General features: G+C 38.0%; 1 protein-coding gene across 2 annotated transcripts in view; it reads right to left on the minus strand.

Annotated features, from left to right (window-relative positions):
• Positions 1-1,564: 1,564 nt before the first annotated feature.
• LOC138962637 (cytochrome b5 reductase 4-like) overlaps positions 1,565-8,375 on the minus strand; it is a 97,914-nt gene continuing 91,103 nt past the window's right edge. For both annotated transcript variants that reach the window (XM_070334536.1, XM_070334535.1), the window contains exon 16: positions 1,565-8,375. This exon is cut by the window's right edge and continues 633 nt beyond it. The gene's annotated coding sequence lies outside the window, so the exon portion shown is untranslated.

Here is an 8,375-nt window from a genome sequence, read left to right on the forward strand (position 1 = left end):
TTTGATACAAAGTACTTGCCCGAACAAAAGGATCACCATGCAGCTATATTTCTTAAACAGAAATTGGGTTTAAAAATCTCTACTGTGTTATCTTGTGCAGAATTCCACGTAAGGGAATTTATTTTAAAAGAGTTCTGCCCAATGAGATCCCTGCGCCTTGAGCCGAGTCTGGAGATAGGCGCACGATATAAGACTTCATATATATATAACAAACTGCATAAAATTCACATTCCAACAGTATCTTGCAAAAAATGTAACTGTTTTATTTTTTGTGGAGTTCTATAATTTTGAAAGGATTTGGCTCCATGCATGTGACAAACACAAAATTCACATTCCAACCTGACTCTTAAAGAATCAGAACCATTTTATTTTTCTGCATAATTCTAAATTACAGGAATTGGGTTCTACCTTAAGTGTGTAAAAAATTCACATTCCAACATGATATGAAAACAGTGTCATGGCTCGATGATTCACACTCATCCGCTGGGTAACAAAATGCTGAGTCTTCACACATCACAAGAGTGAAATTTCCATGCACAAAAAGTCAACAATTCATGTTTTGTTTACAATTGATACCATCTGTGAACCCTATATTATTGATAATGCCCCCCCCCCCCCCCCCCTGAATGTTGTGCCTACCAGACATTCTGTATATTCTATGCTCATTACAATACATATCTTTTTTAAATGTTGAAGTCTCTTTTTATGGTACATGTAGAATAATTTCATATAGAAGCGTACATATAACAGGGGTGAATATTCAACAGTATTGTACACCAAACTTCAATCGTATACCTGAATAAGTGTTTGAAGGAACAGATATTATTAAAAACATAAAATAAACACCACAGCATAAACAAAGAACAAAAACTCAAACCGAAAAGTGCAGTGCTACAATAATAATTATACCTGATTTGTGTAAGTTGCTGAAACTGCGAGATAAACTTGGGCTACCTATCGTGGGATCTGAAGTTTGTTTGTTCGTTCATGGGCTGAAACTCCCACGGCTTTTACGTGTATGACCGTTTTTACCCCGCCATTTAGGCAGCCATACGCCGCTTTCGGAGGAAGCATGCTGGGTATTTTCGTGTTTCTATAACCCACCGAACTCTGACATGGATTACAGGATCTTTTTCGTGCGCACTTGCTCTTGTGCTTGCGTGTACACACGGGGGTGTTCGGACACCGAGGAGAGTCTGCACACAAAGTTGACTCTGAGAAATAAATCTCTCGCCGAACGTGGGGACGAACTCATGCTGACAGCGGCCAACTGGATACAAATCCAGCGCGCTACCGACTGAGCTACATCCCCGCCCGGATCTGAAGTGAAATAATAGAGGATTCTTAAGCCACTCGTGGTTAACGTCAACTTAACGGCTTGACTTGGTTGCGCAACTTATGCAACGTCCCTTGACAGTTCGGCTCTTATTTTCCTTACACAGTCAGCTTCCATTCAAGTACTTTTCACAAATATGTGACATGTTTCCCCTCACACATATTACATTATCGTTACTCCTCTTCTTCTTCTTAATTCTTGTCGATCACACTTATATTGTCAGGCCGGACGACGGGCGCTGTGGCGTGGTGGTAAGACGTCGGCCTCCAAAGCGGAAGGTCGAGGGTTCGAATCCCGGCCGCGGCCGCCTGGTGGGTTAAGTGTGGAGATTTTTCCGATCTCCCAGGTCAACTTATGTGCAGACCTGCTAGTGGCTTATCCCCCTTCGTGTGTACACGCAAGCACAAGACCAAGTGCGCACGAAAAAGATCCTGTAATCCATGTCAGAGTTCGGTGGGTTATAGAAACACGAAAATACCCAGCATGCTTCCTCCGAAAGCGGCATATGGCTGCCTAAATGGCGGGGTAAAAACGGTCATACACGTAAAATTCCACTCGTGCAAAAACACGAGTGTACGTGGGAGTTTCAGCCCACGAACGCAGAAGAAGAAGAAGTCAGGCCGGACAGCGAGACGAATGTTGCGGTCTTCTCCAGGTCTAATCCTTTCCTCCGTACAACTTGCAGTGGAGGGAGATTGCAATTGGCCGTTACTCCTCTCAATTCCCTTTACCACCCACATTGTATTGCGCAATGCCACAATGTGGCTTAAGGCTGAGTCAACGTTAACCACGAATGGTTTACTCTCTCTAATACCTTTGTAAGTTGCTGAAACTGTCAGATAAGCCATATGGCTACCTTTCCTGGGTTCGGAAGTTTCTGAGTGAAGTGCACAGTTAAATCTCAAATTGCATGAGTGAAACTCTCGCAGCATTATATACTTGTTTGTGAATTGTGTTTCTAACGTTGTAGGGCTTTGTACCTTCAGAAAGATCGCTGTGCTTTAATAAGAATCTGATTCTTCAATTTTATCACTGAAAAAGAATGAGGTTGACTTAGCTACATGACACATCTTACAGCGATGTCCCTTACTAGATGAGGAACGAAAAGAAGTGTGGCCGTCACCAACTCCCTTGCAGACCAAACAATATGGCAGTCAACAGGAGTTGGAGAAAACGACAACATTTATCACCAGTGCTGGACTGATCGTGTAACCTCTGCGAACGCCAAGAAGAAGAAGAAGAAGCTACATGACCACATTAAAAAAAATTAAAAAAATAAAAATAAAATAAAAACAACACACAAAAAACATACATCCATTTAGACAACACACTATAAAATTAACAGGTGGTAATTCAAGTTACTAAAACTAAGCAGACCCTGAGAACTCAACATATTTTTGTGCATACTACACAATGTGACTCACTATGTCAATATCAAAATAAAAAGTCATTAAATATTAAACTATTATCATGTACACAACAATAACAACCTTGACTCGAGATGGTACACCATAGCCTACAACAGCATACATAGTCACTCATCAGCTCCAAAAACCACTGTATGCATAATGAGTGTGATGTTCATTTGCAGACAATGTTCGGAAATAACTCTTGTCACGTTTTGTATGCATTTTGGAAGAGTTGCTTTCTCTTGTTTGATTACAAAACATTGAGGCACGCCTACAATATCACGTGTAGGTTGCCTCAGTAGTTCTGTGGAAAAGCAAGGAAAAACAAGGGAAAACAACTCTTCCGCAATCTATTAAAACCCAACCCAAGTTACTTCCGGACTATTCGTCTACTTTCGGCCTCTCTCTTGTTTTCACTGGTTTTATTTGTGCTCCCAAGCAATTGATTAACAAAGCTTCTCAAAAACGACATATCCTTCCCATAGTGTTCTTAAAATTATACAAAGCATTTTCATGTCAAAATCATATCCAAACAGTCGCAGGGTTATATAAAAAAAGATTTTTTTATTTTTAACAAAAATCTGTTTGCAAAAATACTTTCAATGTGTGTGAAAAAACATCTCAATAATTATATGCATTCTGAACTTGAAACGTTTTTAAAGTAAAGGTCCATCCTAAAAAATACCTCTCAATCTTTCACTAAGCTTACGCCCATCCCTGAATATAGTGCAATTACTGAGTTGAGCTAAACCTGACATACAAAACAAGGGAGACGATTAAACGTATGTACAGATGTGGTGAAAAGAGACGAAACATTGAGGACAAAAAAGTTATTGTTGAACAACATCTAACACAGTCTGTGATTCATATCAGTTGTGCAGATGATACAAGTTCAAAACAGTGCATGATCATCAAAAACACAAAGATCATATGTACACCCAAAGAGTTACCATGTTGATGCTTGTGTGTACATCTGAGTTATCAGTTACAGTGGAACCATCCATGACACTCTCGACCGCTCTTTCAACACCCCGCTTTCTTACATTTTAAGACTGACTGACTATTAGGGTTTAACGTCCTCTTAGACCAACTGGTCTATATTGGGACAAGGTATTGGTAATACGCTGAGGATATGGTGTGATACTTTGATTCGAACAAGCCCGCTGTGGCTGTCTTCTTCGACACACCAGCATTGGGTTTGTCTCGTCAAAGTATCAAAATACGATCATGATAATCGGAGACGAGAGATGATGCTAAAGCTCGCATTTTATATGATCTGCTAACTTCGACCATTATTTTTAATAATCACTGAGACTCGGCATGTAACCTCTACATATTTGTACAGTATGACATGCACAGTGTTTGTACAGTGTGACATGCACAGTGTTTGTACAGTGTGACATGCACAGTGTTTGTACAGTGTGACATGCACAGTGTTTGTACAGTGTGACATGCACAGTGTTTGTACAGTGTGACATGCACAGTGTATGAACAAATCATTCCTTGACAAACTTCCTGTGTTTCTGTAACTCTCACAGATTTTTACATTTAGTCAAGTTATGACTAAATGTTTTAACATCGAGGGGGGAATCGAGACGAGGGTCGTGGTGTATGTGTGTGTGTGTGTGCGTGTGTGTGTGTGTGTAGAGCGATTCAGACTAAACTACTGGACCGATCTTTATGAAATTTGACATGAGAGTTCCTGGGTATGATATCCCCGGACGGTTTTTTCTTTTTTTCGATAAATGTCTTTGATGACGTCATATCCGGCTTTTTGTAAAAGTTGAGGCGGCACTGTCACACCCTCATTTTTCAATCAAATTGATTGAAATTTTGGCCAAGCAGTCTTCGACGAAGGCCGGACTTCGGTATTGCATTTCAGCTTGGTGGCTTAAAAATTGATTAATGACTTTGGTCATTAAAAATCTGAAAATTGTAAAAAAAAATTGGTTTTTATAAAACGATCCAAATTTACGTTAATCTTATTCTTTATCATGTTCTGATTCCAAAAACATATAAATATGTTATATTTGGATGAAAAACAAGCTCTGAAAATAAAAAAATATAAAAAATATGATCAAAATTAAATTTCCGAAATCGATTTAAAAACAATTTCATCTTATTCCTTGTCGGTTCCTGATTCCAAAAACATATAGATATGATATGTTTGGATTAAAAACACGCTCAGAAAGTTAAAACGAAGAGAGGTACAGTAAAGCGTGCTATGAAGCACAGCGCAACCGCTGCCGCGCCAAACAGGCTCGTCACTTTCACTGCCTTTTGCACTAGCGGCGGACTACGTTCAGTTTCATTCTGTGAGTTCCACAGCTTGACTAAATGTAGTAATTTCGCCTTACGCGACTTGTTTTGTTTTGTTTTGTTTTGATACTTAGTTTTAGTGAACATCAAATAAATCTGAACAGATTTACTGCAATCTCTTCATAAGCACTTAAAAGTACTGTATTTTTTCACTTCAGGTCCCTAAGTTCAGGGAACAATGCATCGCATGTGCGTATATAATTCTGAAATTAGTACACCATATCTGTATATGTTTTGTACATGACTTTGGTACTGATAGAAATTTCCGCTAAAAATGTTTCTGTTTAATATTTCTTAATTTCAGCGGAACTATTCCCCCTTTTTAAGACCTTGCTTTCTCAGCTCTTTTGTTTAGAACGTTTATAAATTTACCTTCATTTTAAGACTCCATCTCTCAAAAGACATGATTTTGTCAGAATATCTGTTGTGGTCCAAAAAGCTGGTTTTCATGGGATTGTAAACTGTCCTATCTTTGCCATGCTTACAAAACAATATAACATTGAAACATACAAGAAGTGTGACATTTTTTTTATTAACAGCGATTGTGTTTTCATCGTAGCAATAGAGTCCGATATTTAGACAAGTATAATGCCGATGAGTCGCATTATACTTGTTCGAGTCTAAATATCGGACCCTATTGCTACGATGAAAACACAATAGCGTTTATTACCAGCTATTGTGTTTTCAGCGTAGCAATAGGGCCCGATATTTAGACGAGACAAGTATAATGCCGACGAGTCGAAGACGAGTCGCATTATACTTGTTCGAGTCTAAATATCGGACCCTATTGCTACGATGAAAACACAATAGCGTTTATATAGCTATTCTGACATTAAATTCTGTGTTAAAATCATGTTTTTGTCAGCAACAAGTACCAGAATGGCCCATGTCGTTGATTGCAGACGACAGTTCCCTTTCCGCATGATGATGAAGCCACGGAAATAACCGAACATTGAAAAACCCACGGACATGTATTACGGAGAAAACTCGAGATAACCGGATGTTTAGCATTACGTCAATTTGCTAGGAATCATATGACGTCATGACGTATCATGCTTACCTACGTATATTGTATGTTCGAAAGTCTGACTTCTGTTGGGAATTCGCGTGGTGAAGACTGCGGTAAATCTGTAGATGATAAGAGAACAAGGATTGTCTCAGAAGAAACGACTAAATGTTTCAGACTGGTAACTTCATTTCAACATTGCACTATACAATGGACGTTCTATGTGACAGGAGAGTTTGCTGATTTTGTGTTAAACATTGGAGAGATGAATCAGATCGTCTGCTAGAATCAGAGATAGGTCGCTTCAGATTGCAGCTTCTGGAAATTTGCAAGGTTAAAGAACTGGATTTTACACGTAATGTATGTCATGTACAGTAAGCAACAACAAAAACACACACAAAGCAAATGGCATCGTCTGTCGACTAGTCACAGAAACAAACCTGGCGAGGTATGCGTGTACTTTTTACACGTGGAAGAAACCGGAACCATGCGTCTTTCTTATTGACAATTGAAATATGCTTTTGGATATTGAGAAAAATGGCCGACTTCCGTAGCATTATGCTTTGATGATCGGAAGAGACCATCCAATCACAGCCCCCGAATTCCCCCACGTGTTCATCAGAATAGCTATATGATACAATATTTGTTTTGATAAACTTTGCAAAATTGTACAGTACAAAACTGGGTCACTAGAGTATGTTTGACTAATTTGAACTGAAGAACCAGGACAGGGTATACAAATACAGAACTTGTAAATGAATGAAAAAAGTATACATAGTAACAAGAACCTTTTACATAGCTCACACACATGCACACACATACACACACACTCAGATGCTTACACCATGACCAAAAAGATATTGTCAGTCAAAACAAAACCAGCTTGTGTTTGAGTGTTTTGTTACTTTTCAGTTTTAGTTTTGCAGAAAATTAGATGTTCTGCATTTCACATGTGCAAATAAAATAATATAAACAGATTTTTGTGTGTGTCTAAAACAAGAGTACATGAACATCTGTTCTTTTTATTCACTTATGTTTTTTTGTTTTGTTGTCAAAGCAACATAATGACCGCTGCTCTCCTCAGATTCAAAATTAAGAAGAATTACTTTCATACAATCTTCAATCATGTGATGTGGGGGTCGACAAGATAAAGTAGTCTTTGCTCAATCAAAAAGAACCAACACAGAACAAAATGCACACTCTCTATGCTCTTCATAACACTGCATGCAGACAGTCCAGAAAATGATCATAACCCATTAAAAAAAACAAGGCAATGATTAAAACTGTCCGTTAACATCTGAAAACAAGTGTCTCGGTGCTGTCGCAGAACGGAAAAAGTCCAAACAAAAATAAATAATATTACTTTTTATAAATCATAATAAAAAAACAAATCTCAATGTTTACATTTCAAGCATACACTTTTTAATTCTACTACACAAGTTAACAAAATGAGACATAAAGGCAACTTTTCACTCTTTGATAAGGTACGTACGTATCATGATTGTGTTGTTACGACAAGTAATTTGCATGGATGTATACAGTTCTGAATATGTGTATATTTACAAGTCTGGGTCTTTACTGAGGAAAAGACGATAAACATTGGTTTCACATAAATGGATACTTTGATTACGAATAATTTTCTGCTTTTCAGCTTTTTTTTTATAACTTTCAAGAACAAGTGCAGTACGTGCAGTGAATTTGAACACACTGATCATATGTATTTTAAAATTTAGCACTTTATTTTAACTTTCTCAACTGTGGAAGGTTTCTGGCTCCTTTAAAAACGGTTATAATTACTGGAGCACACACATTAGTATCTAATTCATATTTCCAAACTACACAAATAATTCAATTGTTCGAGTTCCATTTAAAAATGTGCCTTCAAATCTAAAAGTGTGTGTGTGTATGTGTTTGTTCTCTAACTTCAAATCAATATCAATATCAATATATATATCAATATATGAGGCTTATATCGCGCGTATTCCGTGGGTACAGTTCCAAGCGCAGGGATTTATTTTTATTTTTTATTTTAATTTTATGCAATTTATATTGCGCACATATTCAAGGCGCAGGGATTTATTTATGCCGTGTGAGATGGAATTTTTTTACACAATACATCACGCATTCACATCGGCCAGCAGATCGCAGCCATTTCGGCGCATATCCTACTTTTCACGGCCTATTATTCCAAGTCACACGGGTATTTTGGTGGACATTTTTATCTATGCCTATACAATTTTGCCAGGAAAGACCCTTTTGTCAATCGTGGGATCTTTAACGTGCACACCCCAATGTAGTGTACATG

The sequence above is a fragment of the Littorina saxatilis genome, linkage group LG3 (assembly GCF_037325665.1).
Source record: "Littorina saxatilis isolate snail1 linkage group LG3, US_GU_Lsax_2.0, whole genome shotgun sequence".
NCBI classification, from domain to species: Eukaryota; Metazoa; Mollusca; class Gastropoda; order Littorinimorpha; family Littorinidae; genus Littorina; species Littorina saxatilis.